Source organism: Phoenix dactylifera, chromosome 10 (assembly GCF_051530095.1).
Source record: "Phoenix dactylifera cultivar Ajwa chromosome 10, Ajwa_hap1_PhDact_Kaust_v1.1, whole genome shotgun sequence".
In the NCBI taxonomy this organism is placed as follows: Eukaryota; Viridiplantae; Streptophyta; class Magnoliopsida; order Arecales; family Arecaceae; genus Phoenix; species Phoenix dactylifera.
The window spans coordinates 18,005,866-18,032,411 of NC_143199.1; positions in this window are offsets into that span (position 1 = coordinate 18,005,866).

Below are 26,546 nucleotides of genomic sequence, written 5' to 3' on the forward strand. Positions count from 1 at the left end.
GCTTTTGAAATTCTTGGCATTTATGCATTTGAAATTAGATTTTATAAAACAATAACTCTTTGAGTAGAGACAAACAGTTTGTGGGTATCTGAGCCGGAAATCCTCACGAGACAAAACTCGTCCACTAGGGCCACCTAGGGGTTTAAAGCCTTATTGCATACGGTAAATGCAATCGCGATTCCTGCGAAAGTGAGTTAGTTTTTTTATTATTTATTTTATTTTGCTCGAGGACTAGCAAAATGTAGGTTGGGGGGTGTGATAAGTGCTAAATAATGCATAAATTAATATCTTATTCATAGCACTTATCATTATTTTGATTCATATATTTTGCAAATTCAACTAAAAAATGTGTCACCTTCATCATTGCATTTTAATAAATTATTAAAGGTAATTCGAGTTTTACTTATTTACTGATTGAGCTTAATGTATGCAGGTCAAGTCACGCATAGTTAGGTAAAGCCTAAACTACACTGCATTATTTCACAATTTTACATCCTCCAGAGTCGACCCCAAGAACTCTTCTCCAAAACCCAGTGCTTCCCATTAATTTCTGACTCTTCACACGTTTACCTAAATTTCTTCCCACTCGTTCCAACTTTTTCCACATAATCCAACTCTCCTATTTTAATAAAATCCCTTCAAATTATTTGTTTCTCCGATCTCAAAGCATACCAACATATTTGCACAAATCCTAAAGCTCCATTCACTCCTCAGTTAAAGTCCCATGCTCCAACCATCTCCCCAGCTTCCGTATTCCGTAACTAAACCAAACCATCAAGCTTATCCTCTCATCCTCTTTCCCTGTTTCGATTTCGACCCAAGCTTCATTCTTCCGAATTTCTCTCATCCGAAGCCCGTGCATCCCAACCTCCAACCGGATTCCCAGCTTCTTCCCTTCCGGATGAGTCCCAAGCACCTAGTTCCAGCAAACAGGGCTCTGTTAAGAAACAGAACCAAATCCTCCGCATAATCCACGGGCTTCCGAGATCTTCCCTCAGCAAAATAAATCAAGGAGTTCATCATCATATCCATCCGAACTTCACTCCCTGATTTTTATCCAACGCCCGAGCTGCCGAATCCCGTGGATCATCTTCCCAGATTTCCCTCGCGGATTAGCTCCATCACCAAACTCCCAGCCGTCCGTAGTCTCCCTCAGTTTCTTCCGTATCCCCTGTTCCGGATTCGTTTCATCCATATCCTGCTGCCAGCCAGGATAGCTCCCGTATCCCACGAACTGAAACCAACCTCCCGTGTGCATCCAGATCCTCTCAGTCCACGCTCGCATTTTATCTCCCAAGTCATTCCAAGCTAACTTCATATCTACCAAACTCAGGATCCGATCTTATCTCCCAGCTCATGGATTCGTTTCCTTCCACGGCTTGATCCCAGTTCCTCCCAACCGAACTCCCAGATTTTCCTCCAAACGTCCAGCATCATCCTCTCATTCACACGTTTCTTCCGCGTTCATCCTCATCCAAAACGATTTCCCTGTTGTCGGTCGTGAAGAGCAAAACTCCCAGCAAATCTAAGAGTTCCAACTTCTTCCGAGTGGCATCAAACCATCTTCCAGATTTGATCTCTTCCGGATTCCTCCCGTCCGAGATCGGCTTCCACATCAGTTCAAACTCCCTCCGGATAACACATTCTTCTGCATCCAAAGATCCTCTGTTCTCCGTATCTCTCTTCCGAACCGTATTCAACTTCTTCCCAGCTCTACAACAACCATTCCGAGCTTCACGGCAAGGAACTCCATCCTCCCCTGTTTTGGAACAGGATCCCAACTCATCTTCACAGCATCTGGAAGCCAGCAACCGTCCGAGATCCTCTCCAAAGCCTCCTCCATCGACAACGGATCAGCTCTCTAGCTTCCACGTCTTCGCCATCCTCTGCATCCAAGGGAGCAACCGACTTCTTCAACGAATCACCGACTTTCACGTCCGGATCAGTCATGTCCCCGTTTCACCTTCATCCACGGAATAGGAAGCCGTTCCTTGATCTTATCTTCCCATTCGGAAGATCCTATCCAGTTGAAGGAATCAAGGAGGGGGGGGGGGTGCTGGTGAAGCTATAAAAGGAGGAGAGCTTTCTTCCTTGGCGGTATCGCTTCTCGGAGGCTGAAATCCCAGTGCACGAGGGAGAGAGTAGTTTGGTTATTTTGGGAATAACTTCCCACATATAAAAAAATAACAATAAAGTGTTGAGAGAGGAAGAAGGAAGGAGGAAAAAGGATGCCGATCGTGATGGAAGCCCGTTGCTGTGCTACTGCTGCCGTCCACCACTCGATGAAAGGCTGATCTCCTCTCTAGGGCTGGATGCAGCCCTAACAAAGGGACATGGGTTTTATATTTTATTTTATGTTCTTGGAGTTGTATGAATTTATTGTTTTTAATGGATATCTTCTTTTGAATCATATTTAATTTCTGTGATTTTAAGTATGATGTTCGTACAACTGTTCTTCATGATCACTAAGTAAATATAAGATAGTCCATGCTTAGGAAAGATGCGATGTGCTGCCACCTTAGATTAGGGTAGACATTTCATGCCAACTGAAGATGGATTATGCCTAAATTACTTTTGTGAATTTCTATTCGAATGCTTATTAGGCTTGTAGCCAATTTGCATGTTAATCCAAGAACGAAATAAAATATAAATAATCCTTGTTCTGATGTTAGTGGTGAATTCCTTGCCCTAGGTTCTTCCAAACTGATATCATTTTAATTGCATTTCTTATTAAATTTCTAGTTTAATTTTCCCTACAAATTCTCTTTTTTCAATTATTTTTAAAGAAAAAAAACTATACCCCAATCCCTGTGGATCGATACCCGTAATCACTATCCTACCAGATACGTGCTATTGCGTGGTCTTTAAAGTTGACTATCACTCATCAAGGGTACACAGATTCAGACTTTATGACTGATATCGATGATAGAAAGTCTATATCTGGATATGTGTTCTTGTGCAATGGTGGTACGGTGAATTAAAAAAGTTCTAAACAACCGATCATTGTTGATTCTACTATGGAAGCTGAATACATCGCCGCCTCTAAAGCTGCTAAGGAAGGCTTTTGGTTCAAGAAATTCATTATAGAGTTGGACGTGATGACATCAGATGCCATAACACTCTACTGCGATAATAATGGCGCCATAGCTCTTGCTAAGGAGCTAAGGTCTCATTAGAAGTCCAAGCATATAGAGCAGCGCTTTCACCTCATACGCGACTATGTTGAGAAGAAATATGTCGAGGTGCAGAGAGTAGACTCCGCGGACAACATGGCGGACCCGTTCACTAAGCAGCTGAATATGGGACTTAGATATATGACTGATTGGCTTTAGTGCAAGTGAGAGATTGTTAGATGTATGCCCTAGAAGCCAATCTAGCTGACACATTATTAATTTTAGGACATAATTTTATACTTGACTATTTATTATTGAATAAATAAAAGGCATCTTTTTCATTAATATTGTTTATGTATCTATGAATCGTCCAAGAATTAATAAGATGATGATGCATATTCTTAAGAGTTAAGAATTTGAGCCATGCATCATTGGTGATTAATTTCTAAATGCTTCTGATTAATGGATCATCATGAGGACGGTGATCGATCCGATGAGATCAGTGCACACATTGCTTTTCTTGTAGATGGACGAGACTCGAGTCCACGGTGTGGCGACACTGAAGTAATAGTGCAGGTGCTTGTTAAAGAACAAGGGTACTGAGCGTGACCAAGACAAGAAGTCACTTGGATGTCTATCCACTCGTCAGTGACTTGCTTGATGTTGCAGTAGTGTGACTGGTCCTTTGACCTGCGGTGCTTCGGCTACTCACAGTGAGGTTATTGTAGTTTGATTGCACATATACATGGTCTCTAGATATATAGGTCCATGCAGTGTAGATTGGCTGCAATAGGTTCACTGTAGGAGTAGGGTATGCACCTATATGGAATCTATCGACCTTGGTAGATAAGGAGAGATCCTATATGATTTATAAGACTGAGTTCGTAAGACCTCGGCCGAGGCAGTAAAAACAGTGGAGAAAGAGTTTTCCGCTCTCGAACTTAAGTCGAATAAATCTTGACATATGACAGACGATGGGGTTTGACGAGTTGTCCATGACCTCCGTCTTGTAGGGATCCATGATAATAGGACCGTATCATACTATAACTGCACCTAGAGGTTCATCATTCCATTCTGCTGGGTGGCCACTATATGCTGCTAGATGTCACTGGTAGATGGTGAGACTCACAGAAAATATCTCGATGATCGATAAATCCTAATGAGTTGAGTTGGAATCGTTCCAACCCACTGAAAGGAGTTTTCAATGATATTGTGATAGAGATCGCAATATATCTCACTACTAGTCAGAATAGAACCTATGGGATCACACACACTAGAGGTATTGACCGATCCGATGGTTGAAAAGTGATTATGAATTACGAGTAATCAATTCGATTGATAATCAGTAGAAGAAGGAACAATGAGAATTGATTAATTGGACTTAAAACACGAATCCTACTTGTAGTAGGATTCCTGGAGTCCTAGTTGGATTAGGACCGGGAATCCTACTTGGACTAGGACTGGGAGTCCTACTTGGAGTAGGATTCCTACAATCCTAATTAGATTAATATTTTGAATTCAATATGGATTCCTACTTAGAATAAGATTCCTATAAGTCCTAATTAGATTAGGACTTCGGATTCAAAATCGAGTCCTAATTGGATTAGGACTAAAATTAAATAAGTCCTAATTGGATTAGAATTTCTTAAGTCTTAATTAATTATTAATCTAATGAATTAACAAGACTCCTAATTGGATTAGGATTGAAGAGTTCAATTGAGTCATAATTGATTTGAGTTCTAATTGGATTAGGACTTACCTAAATTAAACCCAATTGGTTCAAACTTGGACTAAGCCTAATTAGATTAGGACTTAGCCACATTAGGGCCTCCCAATCCTTACTTAATGAGGACTAGGGCAACACAAAAGGGAGGGGCTCACACGCCTCCCCTTTCTCTTGTTTGGCGCGGCACAACAAGAGCGGCCGGCGCCCCTCTTGGGAATCAAAGTAGGAGCTCCAGGCGTGGGGCTGCATTAGTGCATTCAAGCCCTTCTCCTTCCAGCCGTACGCCCCCTCTCCTCTCCTCTTGGTTTCAGCCACAAGCAAGGAAAAGAGCTCCAAGGTGTTGGCGGCCCTCTTCTCCCTTCCTCCTTCCAACGTAGGGAAAAGAAAGAAGGCTGCAGGGGCATTGTTCCTTTTCTTCTCTTCATCCTTCTTCTTCCTCCTCCCAAGCACAATTAAAGGTTGATTTAAAGGGAGGACATCAGCCATTAAAGTTGTCTCTGCAAGGAAGCTAGCACCCCGGGGAGACAAAGAAGCTTGTATCGGTTTTTGCTTCGTGTGGATACCCGTAGAGGCCGAACGCGTGAACGGCTTCAAGCGAACCTTCATCCTAAACCACGAACTTCAGTTTGCAGTGATCATCTACCCGCACAAGGTAAAGATCTGATCTTCCTAATGTTATTAAAAGTTTTTAATTCTAATCTATCTACGAACGGCTTTTGAACAACGTTCATGAGATAAACGTCGATCCTGCGCATGCCTCTTCCGCTGCCATCTGAATTTTTTTAATTTTCTGCGGCATGGGCGGGTTCCCAACACACATACCCTGCCTTCGCAACATAAAAGGTTGCCCTAATGGGTCTCAGAATGTCAATCAGACCGTTCAGATTATTGAACAATGTGTCTTGCACTAGCTGACCAAATTTGAGTCAAATCAGACGGCTAATTTCTAAGATATCAGAGTTTGATGCACACTGTGCAGTGAATTAAAAATAGTAGTAATTTTTTTTTCAAAAGAAAAATACTAACTACTAAGGTAAAAATTAAATCTAAAATTATACTAATAACTCAGCCATTCCCCGGCAACAGCGCCAAAAACTTGGCTCTCTCAAGTGCAGGAGAATCGCACAAGTAGTATAACTCGGAAGTCCGAGGTCGATTCCTCAGGGAACGATCTATGGATTATTAGCGCAATTTTTCGATGTAATTTTTAGTTGATCTTTAGAAATTAAAAGCAGAGAATAATATGTTATTAAACAACGTTCAAGAATATAGAGAATGCTAGGGATCCGGAATCCTCCTTGACAATGTTACTTTCAACAAATAAACTCGGCAATTCTTGATTAAGGATTAATATGATAGGGTAGTTCTAATCATGGAGTATACAATCTGAAAACATGAATTAAATATCCAAGTATTTATCGTGCCGGTTACGTCTACGACAAATCAAGCATCGAAATAATCCATGCATCAATATATATAAACCATGCAAGATCTATCTAATAAATAAATATGCAAGAACCCAAAACATACCAATGGATATAAAACAATTAGAATTAAAGTTTAGAGTGTACTTGATGAAAACAACTTGACAAGGGTTCATCCATCACCCTTTGCCAAAGAAATTAGCAAGCCATTACAAACATCACCATCTCTCCCTTTTTCACCCTCTTTTTTTATTTCTTTTTTTTTTCTTTTCAGAAACAGGGGATGCCCTGTTTCTTCTTCTTCTTTTCCTTCAACCCCGGAGGCGGCCCCTTCGACTCCTCCGTTCTTCCGAATGAGTCCCCCCCTTCTTATAACAATCTTCACCGCCTCCCATTCGAGGTGATCACGAGCGTTGGAACGGAGGAGGACGCGGACAGCCGGGGCGGTGATAGCGGCTACTGCGGTGCTTCACAGGCGGAAGGAGAGGGATCTCGAACGTTGATCGCGGAAGATGGATTCGTTGCTGGGGCGCTGCAGAAGGAAGAAATGGGTGTTGCAGAGGCAGAGGGTGTCAATCCATGGCTGGATTTCGGGCTGGAGGTTGGCACGCGGACGCGGTTGGACGTGGTTCACGGACGCGTGATGCTGGGAGGTGATCGCAGGATGATCACGGAAGATTGCTCGCGGGGGAGAAGCTCGGATGCCGTGGATCTGAGACTCCGGACGGTCGCTGATGCTTGGGATTACGGGCTCGGGCGGACGCCGTGGAGGAGGCGGATGGCTGGGCGGTGATCACGGGCGTTGCGTTGCTTGATCCGGAAGCTGGGATTACGGGGAAAGAAAATGATGTGGGGTGCTGCTCGCTGGTTCCGCAGGAGAATCAAGAGGAAGAGGATGCGGTGCTTTGGGTGTTTTGGGATGCAGACTGATGCGGAAGGATGGGCTTTGGATGTTTTTGGTGCATTCCATGTGGATGGTCGCCAAGTGTCGCTCTAATATGGTCAGGCCTGGCTGCTGCCCATAATTGTGAGTTTGATAAATGATGGCGGGTTCGACTAGGATATGGTGAGATTGGGTGCGCACAGCTTGGGTTAAGCATCTTTCTGAACGAAACCTGTACCAAATGTGCCTTTTATCTCTGATTTACGATAAGACTATGCGAAACACAAAATACAATTTAACTCGACGATATTATCATCATCTGTTAACAATAAGACTAAATTAAGTGGTATGTAGATCACATTTTTGTGCTCTCATCAAGGGTACACAGATTCAGACTTTATGACTGATATCGATGATAGAAAGTCTATATCTGGATATGTGTTCTTGTGCAATGGTGGTACGGTGAATTAAAAAAGTTCTAAACAACCGATCATTGTTGATTCTACTATGGAAGCTGAATACATCGCCGCCTTTAAAGCTGCTAAGGAAGGCTTTTGGTTCAAGAAATTCATTATAGAGTTGGACGTGATGACATCAGATGCCATAACACTCTACTGCGATAATAATGGCGCCATAGCTCTTGCTAAGGAGCCAAGGTCTCATTAGAAGTCCAAGAATATAGAGCAGCGCTTTCACCTCATACGCGACTATGTTGAGAAGAAATATGTCGAGGTGCAGAGAGTAGACTCCGCGGACAACATGGCGGACCCGTTCACTAAGCAGCTGAATATGGGACTTAGATATATGACTGATTGGCTTTAGTGCAAGTGAGAGATTGTTAGATGTATGCCCTAGAAGCCAATCTAGCTGACACATTATTAATTCTAGGACATAATTTTATACTTGACTATTTATTATTGAATAAATAAAAGGCATCTTTTTCATTAATATTGTTTATGTGTCTATGAATCGTCCAAGAATTAATAAGATGATGATGCATATTCTTAAGGGTTAAGAATTTGAGCCATGCATCATTGGTGATTAATTTCTAAATTCTCCTAATCAATGGATCATCATGAGGACGGTGATCGATCCGATGAGATCAGTGCACACATTGCTTTTCTTGTAGATAGACGAGACTCGAGTCCACGGTGTGGCGACACTGAAGTAATAGTGCAGGTGCTTGTTAAAGAACAAGGGTACTGAGCGTGACCAAGACAAGAAGTCACTTGGATGTCTATTCACTCGTCAGTGACTTGCTTGATGTTGCAGTAGTGTGACTGGTCCTTTGACCTGCGGTGCTTCGGCTACTCACAGTGAGGTTTTTGTAGTTTGATTGCACATATACATGGTCTCTAGATATACGGGTCCATGCAGTGTAGATTGGCTGCAATAGGTTCACTGTAGGAGTAGGGTATGCACCTATATGGAATCTATCGACCTTGGTAGATAAGGAGAGATCCTATATGATTTATAAGACTGAGTTCGTAAGACCTCGGCCGAGGCAGTAAAAACAGTGGAGAAAGAGTTTTCCACTCTCGAACTTAAGTCGAATAAATCTTGACATATGACAGACGATGGGGTTTGACGAGTTGTCCATGACCTCCGTCTTGTAGGGATCCACGATAATAGGACCGTATCATACTATAACTGCACCTAGAGGTTCATCATTCCATTCTGCTGGGTGGCCACTACATGCTGCTAGATGTCACTGGTAGATGGTGAGACTCACAGAAAATATCTCGATGATCGATAAATCCTAATGAGTTGAGTTGGAATCGTTCCAACCCACTGAAAGGAGTTTTCAATGATATTGTAATAGAGATCGCAATATATCTCACTACTAGTCAGAATAGAACCTATGGGATCACACACACTAGAGGTATTGACCGATCCGATGGTTGAAAAGTGATTATGAATTACGAGTAATCAATTCGATTGATAATCAGTAGAAGAAGGAACAATGGGAATTGATTAATTGGACTTAAAACACGAATCCTATAGCTAATTAACCAGATAGACAACCCAAGAGGGGGGGGTGAATTGGGTTTTTAAATTAACTTAGCTAATTAAAACTTTGTGGATGATTAACGAAATACTATAGCCAGTTATTTAATTAAAGCTAAGTGCTGTGAGTAATGTGTGGGGAAGAAGATGAGAGACAATGCACTACAAACACAAAGTTTTATAGTGGTTCGGAGCTAACCCTTGCTCCTACGTCCACTCCCCAAGTCTCACTTGGGAATTTCACTATAACCCCCTTGGATTACAGCCGGTTGTTTTGCAAGCTCACAACCGAACTTGTTGTTTTACGAGCTCACAACGAACTCGGTCGGTTTTTCCAGGCTCACCGACTAGAACCAACCCCGATTGTTTTCCCGGGCTCACAATCAAACCCTTACACTCGTTGGTTTTAAACCGGCTCACCAACCAACCTTAATCCCCTTGATTCAATCCTCCGATTGAATCAAGTAAATACACGAGATAGAAGAAAACAGAAAATAGCTTCTCAAAAAGCAGATTTAAAACAATATAATCGTAAAGGAGTTAGAAGCCCTCAAACGCTTTTAAGATGGTGAAGAGGTGTGGCTTCTGGAACTCCGGTCTCCTCTTGAAAGAGTGATCGACTTGAAAGCAGGAGGAGGAAGCTTTGAATGCTGGGAAGATGTTGGTGGAGCAGTAAATGCAGATCTTCCCTTTTTCTCGTTGAAGAGCACTTAGAGAGCTTGAAGACTTGAATGCTAGGAGTGGAATATGTGTTCTCTACCTTGCTACAGTCTTCTGTGGCTATTTAAGTCAACCCCCACGGAAACTAGCCGTTACTCTGCTTTTTCTGGCCGTTCTGCACACTCTGCGCAGCCTGACAATGTGACCGTTGGTGGGTTGGAGTCGACTCGCGCGATCAGGAGTCGACTCGGCTGTAGCAGGAGTCGACTCGAGCTTTTCCGGAGTCGACTCGGCAACTGTTCCCAGTTTGAATTAAAGTTGCCGTCTTGACTGGGAGTCGACTCGTCTTGACTCGGAGTCGACTCGTCTTGACCCGGAGTCGACTCGCCAACTTCTGGCGCTGACCTGGCAATTTTGGAGTCGGCTCATCCTCTGTAGTCCGTGGATCCAAATTTGAATTTTGTCCACTCGAGTCGACTCGACTGTCCTGGGAGTCGACTCGAATCTCAGAGCCCGAACTCCCGATTCTCTGTCTTTTGGCTCATCCAGTCTTGGAGTCGACTCGAACTTCCTTGGAGTCGACTCGGCTCTCAGTTTCCGAAAGTTGGTCTTCTGCCTTTTGACGTGAAGCTTGTCTTGGAGTCGACTCGAGCTGTCTGGGAGTCGACTCGAATCTCAGAGGCAGTAACATGGTCTTCTGTCTGTCGATGGTCGCACAGTCTCGGAGTCGACTCGCGTACTGCGGGAGTCGACTCGAATCTCAGAGTCCATAAAACGCTCTCTGACTTTTTCTTTGTGTACCGCTGGGAGTCGACTCGCGTTCCACTGGAGTCGACTCGAATCTCAGAGTCCATAAAACGCTCTCTGACTTTTTCTGTGTGTACCGCTGGGAGTCGACTCGCATTCCACTGGAGTCGACTCGAATCTCAGACCTGAAAAACTGCTCTTCTGTCCTTCTGTCTGTTTTCAGTCGGAGTCGACTCGTACTGATCAGGAGTCGACTCGAGCTCGTGCCAGTGACCTTGATACGCTTGGAGTCGACTCGTGAAACTCGGGAGTCGACTCGTATCTCAGACATTGGTTCATGCAGACTTCTTAACTTATCCAAAATGCTATGAACCAAGTCTAGAGACACTTGGACAGGATTTTCACTGAAACACTCAATTGAATTCATTAGTAATCACAAGATATACTCAAATGCTTTGAGCTCATCAAAATCAAACGGGGTTTTAATCGATCACTCCACAATCTCCCCCTTTTTGATGATGACAAAACTTTGAGTATATGTAAAATGAGTTGCTCAGTAAATAATGAAATAAACTCCATAAATGAATTCAAATGTCTTGATAATTTAATTTATCCAAGTTTGAAAGGAGTGAAACATTAAATTTCGGAGTTAAAGTTCCCCCTTTCATTTGGAATTATATAAGCCTTCATATTCTGCAATCAATTGTTTGGCTTATATGACATTAATGATTTAGCTTGATTAAAATTCAGATTCTCCCCCTCAACATATGCATTCAACTATGTTTTGATTTTCTGAATTTCCTTTTAATGCTTTGAAATTTTTGAACTAAACTTTTTGTTTTTAGAGGAAAAATCTGTCAATTTGTTCTTGAGTAGGATTCAGCTAATCTCCGAATATCCCTTGAATAGATTCTGGAGATTACTCCATTAGGAGCCCCAAAAGAGAGATAATGAGCCTCGAGGTACCGAATCCACTTAGAACAAATTTATGTGTGTTTTTAAGAGTTTATCGTTTTATTTATTTTCATTGATTTCTTTTACATATTTTTTAATATTTCTCCCCTTTTACATATTTTACACATTTCTCCCCCTTTTTGTCATCATACCAAAAAGGAGGTAATCACACACAATCAATGGCACAAATGGCACAGTCAATCATCAAATGGCACAGAAATGAAGATAAGATGTCTACTCATTGTATTGATATGAAGGTGAATACATTTGAGCATACAATAGGTAAAGCAAGAACAATACAAAAGAAGACAAAACACAACTCAAAATCATCTATGACCTCCCCGAGGATGTGCCTCCCCCTCTCGAGGATACATCTCCTCCTCTAGAGGATGTAGCTCCCCCTCTCGAGGATACATCTCCTCCTCTGGAGGATGTAGCTCCTCCTCTCGAGGATGTGACTCCTCCTCTCAATCGGCTCTGCTCCATGAGGAGGGCGACTGCCTCTGTAACATGGCCCAGCTGCGTGATAATAGACGTGGTGGCTCTGCCATGTGTAGTGGAGAGCTCAGTCACCGACGTCTGAAGCCCAGTCATCGAGGTCTGAAGTGCGTCCAGCTTGTCGATGAGCACATTCGACAAGCGCTCGGCCCCCTCGGTGGTGGTGTGCATGTCACGGCGGATGTCATCCCGCATCCTCCTCGTGGTGCTCGTGACCTCGCTCATGCTGTGGAACTGGGCCTGCACCAGGGTCCTAATGTTGTAGATCTCCTGCCGCACCTCAGCCGTCATGTCTGTCACGGCTGTCAAGGATGGGACCAGTGCTGAGGATGGAGTGGGTGCAGGAGTGGGAGCTGGCACGGAACCTCGGAGCTCCCGGAGCAGCTCGTCCCTCAAATCTCGGACGATCTCCTGCCGCAGCTCCCGGAGCTGCTCTGGATCAATACGGACCTCCATAGATGGTGGAGCTGAGGAGGAAGGTCCGGCAGAGGTGGTAGGAGCAGGAGGAGTGGATGGAAGGTCTGGATGGTCTGGGGACTCTGGGTAGTCAGAATCTGGCTCAGGACTGGGTGATGGTCTGGTGGTCTGAGCGGTGAGAGTGGACTTCCTAACCCAGATCCCTTCTCTCTTCCGAAATCCCATCCTGTGCATGGTCTCCGTACCCAAGCGATCAGTCCATCGCAAGGCACGAGAGGGTTCCTTCTCAGGAATGGAAATTTCGTACTGCCTAAAGAGAAGAGTGAATAACATTCCGTATGGGAGGGAGAGCCTAGGTCTATCCAGGGGCTCACACATATACCTATAAATGAGCTTGGGAAAGTTGACCGGGGTGTCCTGAAGAATGTAAGACATAATAGCTAGGTCCCTCTCATTCACAAAATCAAATCTCCCTGTCTTAGGGAAGATGGACCTGGACAAAATGCTCAAAAGGATTCTCACTTCAATAGGAAGTGAGCTAGCAGATACCTCATCTAGGGGAGACTGAGGTGGATGCCCTAAGACAATCGTAAGGGCCTCAAATCTATCCTCAGGATGTGCAGGAGCCACCCCTACTAATGGAAGGTGGAGGATATGGGCAATGAGGTCCTCTGTGACACGCAATGGGACACCTAATACCGTGCCCTCAATACCTCCATCTCCCCGATGGACGGTACTGTAGAACTCTTGAACTAGGCCAGGATAGGTGGGAAGGTCCAAGGTGAGGAAGTACTCTAGACCCTGGGCTCTAAGCCTATCGCCTATGGTGAATCCTTCCCGGGAGAGATAGTCGAAAGTGACATACCTCCCGGAGGTGACGGCCTTCCCGGCCAACGGCCTAACATGAACCACCCTAGGCGGGGAACGATCCGGAGGAGGTTGCCTCGCGGGATCGTGCCGCGCCTTGGAGCGCCGCTCGGGACCGGCCACGGGACGGGACCTCTTTCTAACAACTCCCTTGCGAGGCATCTTGACCTAAACGAGATGAAAACCTAGAGAACGAAGAAGGATCGATAGAGGAAGCTCGGGACTGACCTGAAAAGACCTAGGAACGGACGGAAACTCAATGTCCGGCGAAGAATCGACGGGAAAAGGGCTTGGAGACGATCGAGGATGACCTAGGAGTCGGCTCTAGGGCTTTGTGAACAGTGGCGGCTTGAGAAAAAGTGTTTGCGAAACGACAAACCTAGGGTTAAAAAGTCGGATCCCGACTGCGAGTCGACTCCCTTGAGTCGCGAGTCGACTCGACCTCGAGTCGACTCCAGAAAATGCGCGAGTCGACTCTCCTTAAATGCGCGAGTCGACTTCCCCTTAGGAGCCGGCTCTGAAACTTACTCGAGTCGTCTCTAACCTTGGCACGCACTTAAAAATCATGCTATAACCGTGCCAAATGAGGGAAAATCACCTAGTTGGGATCTGATTTGATGATCACTGAATAGAAACTCTATTTTAACCTCATTTTAACCATCAAAATCAATTAATCTAGTGGAAACTCCCACTAGGATGGGTCAATCACTCCTAATCCCCTCCTAAGTACACTGAACCTCTCTTCACTTAGGGGTTTTGTGAAAATATCTGCTAATTGATTATCAGTACAAACAAATTGGAGAGTCACATCACCATTCAATACATGATCTCTTATGAAGTGATGTCTTATCTCAATGTGTTTAGTTCTTGAGTGTTGAATTGGATTTTTAGTTAGGTTTATGGCACTTGTATTATCACAATTAATGGGGATTTTATCTTGTTTAATGCCATAATCTTCTAATTGTTGTTTAATCCACAAGATTTGAGCACAACAACTCCCGGCTGCAACATATTCAGCTTCTGCAGTGGATAATGCAACCGAGTTTTGTTTCTTGCTAAACCATGAGATTAGGTTTTCTCCTAGAAATTGACAAGACCCGCTGGTACTTTTTCTATCAAGCTTACATCCAGCGAAGTCTGAATCTGTGTACCCTATTAAGTTTAGGCTAGATTCTTTAGAGTACCACAGCCCTATGTTCTTAGTTCCTATTAAGTATTTAAAGATTCTCTTAACTGCAGCTAGGTGTGATTCTTTAGGATTAGCCTGATATCTAGCACACATGCACACACTAAACATAATATCAGGCCTACTTGCAGTAAGATACAGTAAAGAACCTATCATACCTCTATAAAGTTTTTGATCTACAGATTTACCTGATTCATCTTGGTCTAACTTACATGATGAGCTCATGGGGGTGCTGATTGACTTGTTTCCCTCCATATCGAACTTCTTGAGCATCTCCTTGATATATTTGGCTTGATTGATGAAGATGCCTCCTTCAGATTGTTTGATTTGAAGCCCGAGGAAGTAGTTCAGCTCTCCCATCATGCTCATCTCAAACTCACTCTGCATCAAATCAGCAAATTCCTCGCAGAGGCGATTGTTAGTAGCACCGAAAATGATATCATCAACATAAATCTGTACTAATAACATATCCTTATTTTTCTTTTTCAGAAATAATGTTGTATCTACATTTCCCCTAGAGAATTCATGTTCTAATAGGAATTTACTAAGTCTCTCATACCATGCTCTAGGTGCTTGTTTTAGACCATAAAGTGCTTTGTTCAGTTTATACACATGATTGGGGTATTGATGATTTTCAAAACCAGGAGGTTGTTCCACATATACCTCCTCATTAATAAACCCATTTAGAAAAGCACTTTTTACATCCATTTGATATAGCTTGAAGTCCTTAGAGCATGCATATGCTAATAATAGTCTAATAGCCTCAAGTCTAGCTACGGGAGCAAAGGTTTCATCAAAGTCTATACCTTCTTCTTGATTATAACCCTTTGCTACTAGTCTAGCCTTATTCCTTATAACAATTCCATTTTCATCTAGCTTATTTTTATATATCCATTTTGTACCTATAATTGGATATTCAGAAGGTCTCTCTACTAGATCTCATACTTTGTTTCTGGTAAATTGGTTTAGTTCTTCTTGCATTGCATTTATCCAATTTACATCATTTTCGGCTTCTTCTATATGTTTGGGCTCAAAGTGTGAAACAAAAGCTAGATGGTTATTCAAATTTCTAAGGGATGCTCTAGTCCTAACGGGTTGGGATGGATCATCTAGAATTAGTTCCTTAGGATGCCCATGAGCATACCTCCAAGCTTTAGTTAGCCCATGATCCACTATAGGCTCTTGGTTTGATGATTCTCCTTCAATCAACTTTTGATTATCATCTTGTAATCCCATCTCATCTATCTTTTCTTCAAGTATTTCAATATCATCATCAAAATTAACCTTCTTACTAGATGAGATGTCACTAGAGTCATCAAAAACAACATGTATAGATTCTTCTATAACTAGGGTTCTTTTATTAAAGATTCTATAGGCTTTACTAGTTGTAGAATAACCTAGGAATATTCCTTCATCAGATTTTGGATCAAATTTCCCTAGATTATCTTTCTCATTATTATGTACAAAACACCTACATCCGAAAACATGAAAATAGTTAACCTTTGGTTTTCTGTTTTTCCACAGTTCATATGGTGTTTTCTTTATGATGGGTCTTAATAGAGCTCTATTTAATACATGGCAAGAAGTATTAATGGCTTCTCCCCAAAAGTACTTAGGGACGTTACTTTCACATAACATCGTTCTAGCCATTTCCTCTAGGGTTCTATTTTTCCTTTCCACAACTCCATTTTGTTGTGGTGTCCTTGGTGCTGAGAAATTATGGGTTATCCCCTTTTTACTACAAAATTCATCAAATAATTAATTTTCGAATTCGGTACCATGGTCACTTCTAATAGCTATAACTGAGGACTCTCTAGCATTTGTTACTTCCTTATGGAACTTCTTAAACATAGAAAATGCTTGATCCTTATGCGCTAGAAACATGACCCATGTGTACCTAGAGTAATCATCTACTGTAACTAGACCATATTTATTTCCACCTAGGCTTGTTGTTCTAGTTGGACCAAATAGGTCCATGTGTAGTAATTCTAGAGGCCTAGAAGTAGAGACACATTTTATGGATTTAAAAGAGTTTCTAGATTGTTTGCCAAATTGACATGCTTCACATATTTTGTTCTTTTCAAATTTTAATTTTGGCAAACCTATCACGGAGTCTCTTTTAACTAGTTTAGTTATTGTGTCCATGCTTGCATGACCTAACTTACGGTGCCATAACCAACTAGCATCATTTTCTTTAGTTTCATTAACAACTAAACATTGGTTATGTTTTGTAAGGTCTTCTAGATCTACCACATATACATTTCCACGTCTCATCCCTTTAAAAACTAAACTATTATCATTAGGATTTGTTATAATACATAGTGATGGTTTAAACATAACATCATATCCTTTATCACATAATTGACTAATGCTTAACAAGTTATGCTTAAGACCATCAACATATCTAACATTATCTATAAAGGTAGAAGGGGTGATTTGAACTTTACCAATACCAATGATGTGACCTTGGTTGTTGTCTCCAAAAGTCACAGCACCTCCCTTCTTAGCTTCAAGGGTGAAAAATTGATCTTTATCACCCGTCATGTGCCTTGAACAGCCACTATCCAAATACCAGCAGTTTTTGTTGACCTTGGCTGCAAGACACTCCTACACAAGCAAATCATGTCATCTTAGGTACCCAAGTTTTCTTGGGTCCTTCATGGTTAGTCAAGTTGGTTCCTTTTGGAACCCATACCCTTTTATTTTTTCTTTTAGTTTTACTTTTCCTAAAATTACATGCATTTGCTTTATGTCCTACTATTCCACAGCAAAAGCAAGTTATTTTCTTAATTTTAGTTTTCCCAGCTTTAACAAAGAACTTACTAAGAAGTTTTTGCTTATTCCTTGGTTTATACCCTAAACCCGCTTTATTAAATACGGCTCGTTGATTATTAAGTATCATGTTTAACTTTTCAGAACTATATGTGAATTTTTCAACTAAGGGTTTGTATTTGTTTAGTTCTTTAGTTAATGTCTGATTTTCGGTTTTTAGATCATTTAGCTCTTTAGTTAGATCCTTGTTTAAGACTTGTTTATGGTTTTTGAGATCTGAAAATTCCTTTGTTAGTTTCTCAATATCTTTCGTTAAGGTGTTAGTCTTCTTAATTAGGAGTTGGTTGCTTGTCTTAAGTTCTAGATTTTCTTTGGTGAGATTATCTTTATCCTTAATTAATGAATCATGCTTATGAATATAACTTTGGTTAGTTACTTTTAGTTCTCTGTTTTTAACATTTATATTCTTATACTCAATCATTAATTCATTGAACGCATCATAAAGTTCATCAAATGTAAAATCAAAATGCGTATCGGAAATTACCTCATTTTCGTTGGCCATGAAACAGAAATTGGCCTTCTCTTCTTGTTCTTCATCCGATGATGAAGATGATGCGTCGGAGTCCGATAGGGTGGTGACAAGTGCCTTCTTCTTCTTGTACTTACTCTCCTTCTTCAATAAGGGGCACTCTGCTCTTATGTGTCCCGGCTTCTTGCACTCGTAACACCCAATCCCCTCATTTTCCCTTTCCTTACCTTTGTCTCTGCGGTAGGAATTTGAGGGACCTCTCCTTTGATGATACGTCTTCTTGTGGTTGATAAACTTCTTGAACTTGCGCACAAGAAGTGCCTCACCACCATCTTCCTCATCTTCTTCCTCTTCACTGCTGCTGCTGCAAGACAGGTCCTTGTTAGAAGAAGTAGATTTTAAAGCTATTATCTTTTTCTTATGGGAGGACTCTTCCTCGTTGTGTTGTTTCATGGTAAGCTCATGCGTCATCAGGGATCCAAGGAGCTCTTCAAGTTGAAGCTTGTTCAAGTCTTTAGCTTCTTGGATCGCCGTCACCTTGGCTTCCCACAACCTTGGTAGACACCGAAGGATTTTTCTGACAAGTTCACTGTTAGTATAGTTCTTGCCAAGGCTTTTTAGGCCATTGACAATATCAGTAAACCTAGTGAACATGCTTGTGATTGTTTCATTTGAATCCATTTTAAATAGTTCATATTTATGAACCAAGATGTTTATTTTGGATTCCTTGACTTGATTCGTGCCCTCATGGGTCACTTCAAGTCTGTCCCAAATTTCTTTTGCAGAATTACAAGTTGAAACTCTATTGACTTCATTACGGTCTAAGGCACAATAAAACACATTCATTGCTTTAGAGTTTAGTTGTGCCTTCCTCATGTCATGTTCATCCCAATCCGTTTCTAGTTTGGGTACCTTAACACCCTCTACATATGTGGATGGGATGTATGGGCCATTCACTACAATGGTCCACATCTCATAGTCTTGGGCTTGGATGAATATTCTCATCCTAGCCTTCCAGTATGAGTAGTCGGATCCATTGAAGAAAGGAGGTCTTTGGGTGGACTGACCCTCAATGTAAGAAGATCCAAATGGGGTTGTCATTTTGATCTTTTAACTCTTGAGTGGAAGAGTTTTTGGCTCTGATACCACTTGTTGCCCAGATAGACAACCCAAGAGGGGGGGGTGAATTGGGTTTTTAAATTAACTTAGCTAATTAAAACTTTGTGGATGATTAACGAAATACTATAGCCAGTTATTTAATTAAAGCTAAGTGCTGTGAGTAATGTGTGGGGAAGAAGATGAGAGACAATGCACTACAAACACAAAGTTTTATAGTGGTTCGGAGCTAACCCTTGCTCCTACGTCCACTCCCCAAGTCTCACTGGGGAATTTCACTATAACCCCCTTGGATTATAGCCAGTTGTTTTGCAAGCTCACAACCGAACTTGTTGTTTTACGAGCTCACAACGAACTCGGTCGGTTTTCCCAGGCTCACCGACTAGAACCAACCCCGATTGTTTTTCCGGGCTCACAATCAAACCCTTACACTCGTTGGTTTTAAACCGGCTCACCAACCAACCTTAATCCCCTTGATTCAATCCCCCGATTGAATCAAGTAAATACACGAGATAGAAGAAAACAGAAAATAGCTTCTCAAAAAGCAGATTTAAAACAATATAATCGTAAAGGAGTTAGAAGCCCTCAAACGCTTTTAAGATGGTGAAGAGGTGTGGCTTCTGGAACTCCGGTCTCCTCTTGAAAGAGTGATCGACTTGAAAGCAGGAGGAGGAAGCTTTGAATGCTGGGAAGATGTTGGTGGAGCAGTAAATGCAGATCTTCCCTTTTTCTCGTTGAAGAGCACTTAGAGAGCTTGAAGACTTGAATGCTAGGAGTGGAATATGTGTTCTCTACCTTGCTACAGTCTTCTGTGGCTATTTAAGTCAACCCCACGGAAACTAGCCGTTACTCTGCTTTTTCTGGCCGTTCTGCACACTCTGCGCAGCCTGACAATGTGACCGTTGGTGGGTTGGAGTCGACTCGCGCGATCAGGAGTCGACTCGGCTATAGCAGGAGTCGACTCGAGCTTTTCCGGAGTCGACTCGGCAACTGTTCCCAGTTTGAATTAAAGTTGCCGTCTTGACTGGGAGTCGACTCGTCTTGACCCGGAGTCGACTCGCCAACTTCTGGCGCTGACCTGGCAATTTTGGAGTCGGCTCATCCTCTGTAGTCCGTGGATCCAAATTTGAATTTTGTCCACTCGAGTCGACTCGACTGTCCTGGGAGTCGACTCGAATCTCAGAGCCCGAACTTCCGATTCTCTGTCTTTTGGCTCATCCAGTCTTGGAGTCGACTCGAACTTCCTTGGAGTCGACTCGGCTCTCAGTTTCCAAAAGTTGGTCTTCTGCCTTTTGACGTGAAGCTTGTCTTGGAGTCGACTCGAGCTGTCTGGGAGTCGACTCGAATCTCAGAGGCAGTAACATGGTCTTCTGTCTGTCGATGGTCGCACAGTCTCGGAGTCGACTCGCGTACTGCGGGAGTCGACTCGAATCTCAGAGTCCATAAAATGCTCTCTGACTTTTTCTTTGTGTACCGCTGGGAGTCGACTCGCGTTCCACTGGAGTCGACTCGAATCTCAGAGTCCATAAAACGCTCTCTGACTTTTTCTGTGTGTACCGCTGGGAGTCGACTCGCATTCCACTGGAGTCGACTCGAATCTCAGACCTGAAAAACTGCTCTTCTGTCCTTCTGTCTGTTTTCAGTCGGAGTCGACTCGTACTGATCAGGAGTCGACTCGAGCTCGTGCCAGTGACCTTGATACGCTTGGAGTCGACTCGTGAAACTCGGGAGTCGACTCGTATCTCAGACATTGGTTCATGCAGACTTCTTAACTTATCCAAAATGCTATGAACCAAGTCTAGAGACACTTGGACAGGATTTTCACTGAAACACTCAATTGAATTCATTAGTAATCACAAGATATACTCAAATGCTTTGAGCTCATCAAAATCAAACGGGGTTTTAATCGATCACTCCACACTGTACTTTACGGGGACGTCTCGGCTTGTTTGCACTTTTTGCATGGGGACGACTCCGCTGCCTTGGGGACGACTCCGCTGTTATAACTCCGAAAAACATGTCTTCTGGAATTCTCTGAGAGAGTCGACTCCTCTCTTTCAGGGGACGTCTCTGCTGTCTTATCACCGAAAATGACATCCTCTGGAAAACCCTGAGAGAGCCGACTCCGCTACCTCGGGGACGACTCGGGAAGTCTGCTTTTTACTTGCGGGGATGACTCCGCGTACGGTGGGGACGTCTCGCGCATATCTCTTGAAAACTGCCTTTCTGCCGCCACTGAGAGAGTCGACTCCGCTACTGAGAGAGTCGACTCCGCTATCGCGGGGACGACTCGGCAGGTGCCGGGGACGTCTCCAGACGTGCCAGTTCTTCCTGTTTGTGCCAGAGACGTCTCTGAGACAACCCGGAGACGTCTCGGCTGTCCCTGAACTTTTTCTTTCATCTCAAAAATTCTTCAATAAGTCCTTAAAAAATCATGGGAACTTGCCTAGACATTTCTTAACAATATTCTTAATAAAATACATGAAATCCTCAATTAAATTGTTAAGATAAATGAAATTATACTCTAGTGTTTTGTATTCATCAAAATCCATTAGGGGGTCAACAATCTCCCCCTTTTTGATGATGACAAAACATTGAGTATATGCAAAATTCGAATTTTAAACATATACACAGTATTTGATCAGATGTACAAGCATAATGTTTTGATTAGAGCTAGATACAGTGTGCATAATTCAAAATAGTCAATTTTCAGTTCTATCATTATGCATAAGATTGATCTTTATAGCTCTTAAGCAATTTTAGCATATCAACTGAATTTGAATTAAGTTAAAATTTGAAAGCTAAGTTCTTTTTGACTCCCCCTTTCTTTTTCAGAAGGGCAATTATCTAAAAGCCAATATTTTTCAATTTTATCTTTTCTAATTCAACTTTGGAGTATGAATTTCATATTTTGCATTCCAATGTATCCAATATCCATATTGGTTCTACTCTTGGTTCTACTCCCCCTTCTATATATCTACTCCCCCTTTTTGTCATCAACAATGAAGGGGACAAATTATCCTTCTATGAACTACTCAAGGAGATTCAAGTTGTGCTCCCCCTGTCCAAGTTATTTCTATTAAAGAATTTTAGTCATTCATATCACTCCCCCTTTGTTTTGGAATTCATTTCAGACTCCTCTTTTTGTTTAACATAGTTATCACAAGATGTGCTCCCCCTGTGTCATATGCATGGATAAGTTGTGTTGAATTTGAATACTTAAGGTATGTTATGAGATTTTTATGGCACATCACAAGAAACACATACACAGTCACAGAATCACATACACAGTAGCACATACACAAGGTTTCAAAAGAAATTGTATTCATGTATCATTGTAAACCTTTGAAGTCAGTACATAGTTAAAAGAAGAAATCATTACAAGTATTGATTTCTACTACAAAAAGTGTTTCAAAATAGCCTAGGGTATACAAAAAGAAGATCCCTAGATGTCTACAAAAAGTTCCTTATCGGCGACGTTGCTCATAAGCCCTACAAGCTGCATCTATAAATGCATTGATTGAATCCATTAGGGTCTTGAACTGATCTCCCTGTGACTTATGGAAGGCTGCCACGAGTGCTTCAAATTCTATGGTTGCCATTTCAATTCTTCCTCTAAGTTGGGCAACCAAGGTGCCCACATTTCCTCCTGGGCTTGTCAACTCTTTAAGACTCTTTGAAATGGTCTTCAAGCTGTCCTTTAGCTCAATTGATCTGATTGTTTGGGTGGCACCCACACCAACTATTTCTTGCGTTGTAGCTTCAATTTGAGCTCTAATTTCCTTCAGCTCTTGTAGAAGCCCTTCATGTGAAGCTCTGATGGGGGCCAACTCAGTAGAGATCATGGATCTCATTTCCTCCCTCATCTGCTGGCAAATGACAGATGCTAAGGTACGCATCTGGTCTTCTGATAGGAAGGAGGGCCCACTGACTGGAGGAGGTGGTGGCATAGATGTGGAAGGTCCAGCTGAGCTGGAGGGTATATCAGGGAAATCCATGTGGCTGGGTGGAGGAGAGTGGTGGTCAGACTCCTGATGTGGGATCTCAGGCTCTAGGGTTTGAGCTTTTCTTTTTGGTACCTTGACCCAAGACCCATCTACCTTTTGAAACTCCATTCTTCGCATTGTGCCCTCATTATAGTAGTCGGTGTTTCTCAAGGGTTTTGCAGGTTTATTTTCGGGAATGTGAACCTTAAAGTGTTTAAATACTAGGGTAAATATCATGCCATAGGGTATACTAAACCTAGAATACCTATGACATAGAGCAATGTAGTTTAACATGAGTCTAGGGAGGTTTAGAGGAATCCCTAGTAGGATATGGTGCATGATAACTAAATCTCGCTCCGAAACAAAATCGAAGCGACCGGTTTTAGGAAACAAGACCCGGTTGACAATACTTAAAAGTAATCTCATCTCGGCATTTAGGTCTTGTGAGTTCACTACATCAAGAGGGCCGCAGTCCTCTCGTCCTAAAAGTAAGTTTAGGGCTATTTCCCTTTGGGGATGTGAGGTTGGAGCCTCACCGTCCTTAGGGATTTGCAAAACAGTGGATAAGATGTCCTCATTAATTTCTACTAATGTCCCCCGGACATATGCAGTGTACCCTAAGTCCCCTAAAGCCATATTACTAAACATTTCTCTAACAAGGCCGGGGTAGGTCGAGGTATTGAGGGTACAAAGGTGCTCCCACCCTTGGGCTCGGAGTCTCTCTCCAATAGAGAACCCCTCATTATCTAGAAAATGAAAATCTATGTACCTCCCGGTTGTCATTGTGCGATTTGCACAGGAAATGGTTGTGGTCGGCGGAGCAACCGGAGGAGACGGCGCGGAAGGTTCTTCCCTCCGTTCCTCACCGTCGGCCGCTGCCCTAGGACGCCTCCCACCAGTCCTTCTAGCTCTTTTGGGTGCCATTGAATGGAAATCCTAGGGAAATGAGGAGAAAGAGGCTAGAGTTTGTGTTGGAGAAAAATGGAGGCTAGGGTTTTTGTTTTTGTCGGGGATGAAAGGAAAAGCTCGGGTCGGCTCGAGCTGTTTCGACCTATTTTAAAAACCCTCGTTCGGTCCCCGAGACGTCTCCGCGACTAAGGCGAGACGTCTCGCCTGGGGGGACGTCTCTGCGATTTGCCAGAGACGTCTCCGGCACTGAAAAATTTCAGACTGAATTCTATCTTTTTCCAATTTTTTATTTAATCACCCTAATCAACATGATTTCTTTTGATAAACACAGGGTGAATTTGTTTGTGATCCTCCCCCTTAATAATACATCCTATAATAATTTGATAATGATTTTTGAATTATTAATATTGAAATGAGGAATGTTTGACCAAATTTCGAATACCTATGAAATAGGCTCTGAAAATATCTCCATGAAGAGTCCAAGGGAGGGTAACCATCCTCCGGAAAGTCAAACAGTTCGTCATTTAGCTTAGATGAATTCATGCTTTCACTTATGTTTACCTTGCGGTGGATTACTAGTTTGAGTAGCAAAACAATGCAATACAAGTTCAATTTATTTGCTAGGATCATACAAGCTCAAAGCATTCCTTAAGAAGTTGAATCTATCTTTACAAAGGGGCTTTGTAAAGATATCGGCCAATTGATTTTCAGTACATACATATTCAATCATCACATCATTTTTCAGCACATGATCCCTAATAAAATGATGCCTAATCTCTATATGCTTTGACTTAGAGTGTTGGACAGGATTTTTTGTTAAATTAATTGCACTTGTATTATCACATTTAATTGGTATATTATCCATTTTGATACCGAAGTCTTCAAGTTGTTGCTTAATCCAAAGAACTTGGGCACAACAGCTTCCAGCTGCAATGTACTCAGCCTCAGCTGTGGACAAGGCAACTGAATTTTGTTTCTTGCTAAACCAGGAAACCAAATTAGCACCTAAGAATTGACATGTGCCACTTGTGCTTTTTCTGTCGAGTTTGCACCCGGCAAAATCAGCATCGGAATAAGCAATTAAATTTATGTCAGATTGTTTAGAATACCATAAGCCTACATTAGATGTCCCTACCAGATATCTAAAAATTCTTTTAACAGCTTGCAAGTGTGATTCCTTAGGACATGCTTGGTATCTAGCACACATACAAACACTGAATAATATATCTGGTCTACTAGCAGTAAAGTAAAGTAATGAGCCTATCATACCTCTATACAATTTGCAGTCTATATTTTTACCTTTTTCATCTTTGTCAAGCTTGCAACTTGAGCCCATGGGTGTGCTGATTTCCTTTGCATCCTTCATCTTGAATTTTTCCAACATTTCCTTGATGTATTTGGACTGACTGATGAAGATGCCTTCCTCTGATTGTTTTATTTGTAGCCCAAGGAAGAAGTTGAGCTCACCCATCATGCTCATTTCAAATTCTCCCTGCATAAGCTTGGCAAACTCTTGACAAAGACTATCGTTAGTAGCACCAAAAATTATATCATCCACATAAATTTGCACAAGCAATAAGTCATTTCCTTTTCTTTTAATGAAGAGGGTTTTGTCTACATTTTCTCTCTTAAATTTATTTTCAATTAGGAAATTACTTATTCTTTCATACCATGCCCTAGGAGCTTGCTTAAGTCCATACAATGCTTTATGCAATTTATAAACGTAATCTGGATGTAAGTGGTTTTCAAAGCCTGGAGGTTGTCCTACATAAACTTCCTCCATTATATAACCATTTAAAAATGCACTTTTTACATCCATTTGATAGAGTTTAAAATTCATGAAGCATGCATATGCCAAAAGTAGTCTAATAGCTTCTAATCTAGCAACAGGAGCAAAAGTTTCATCAAAGTCTATTCCTTCCTCCTGATTATAACCTTTGGCAACTAGTCTAGCTTTGTTTCTTATGACTATTCCATCTTCATCTAGTTTATTTCTATACACCCACTTGGTGCCTATAATTGTAACATTAGGGGGTCTTTTCATTAGAGTCCAAACTTCATTTCTTTCAAATTGGTTTAATTCCTCTTGCATAGCATTCATCCAATTATCATCTTTTTCGGCTTCTTCTAGTGATTTAGGTTCTATTTGTGAAACGAAAGCAAGATAATTACTGGTATTTCTTAGAGAGGATCTTGTCCTTACCCCTTGCGAAGGATCACCAAGGATTAGATCCCTTGAATGACCATGTGCATACCTCCATTCCTTAGGAAGATCTTGATTTCTTGATGGAGGTTGATCTTCTTCATCTTGCTGAATTGTATCTTCTTTGATCTCATCCTCATGTTGTTTGTCTTGTATGGAGAATTCCTTCATTCGGTCTTCAAGTATACCTGCATCACCATCTTCTTCTTTTCTAGAAGAATCTCCGTTAGCTTCATCAAAAACAACATGAATGGATTCTTCAACAACAAGAGTTCTCTTGTTGAAGACCCTGTATGCTCTACTAGATGAGGAATAATCTAAGAAGATCCCCTCATCTGATTTAGCACTAAATTTGCTTAGATTGTCCTTTCCATTATTTAAAATAAAGCATCGACAACCGAAAACATGAAAATAGCTTATATTTGGTTTCTTACCTTTTATTAACTCATGAGGTGTTTTCTTCAAGATGGATCTAACTAATGCACGGTTTAAAATGTGACATGCAGTATTTATTGCTTCAGCCCAAAAATATTTTGGTAGATCCGATTC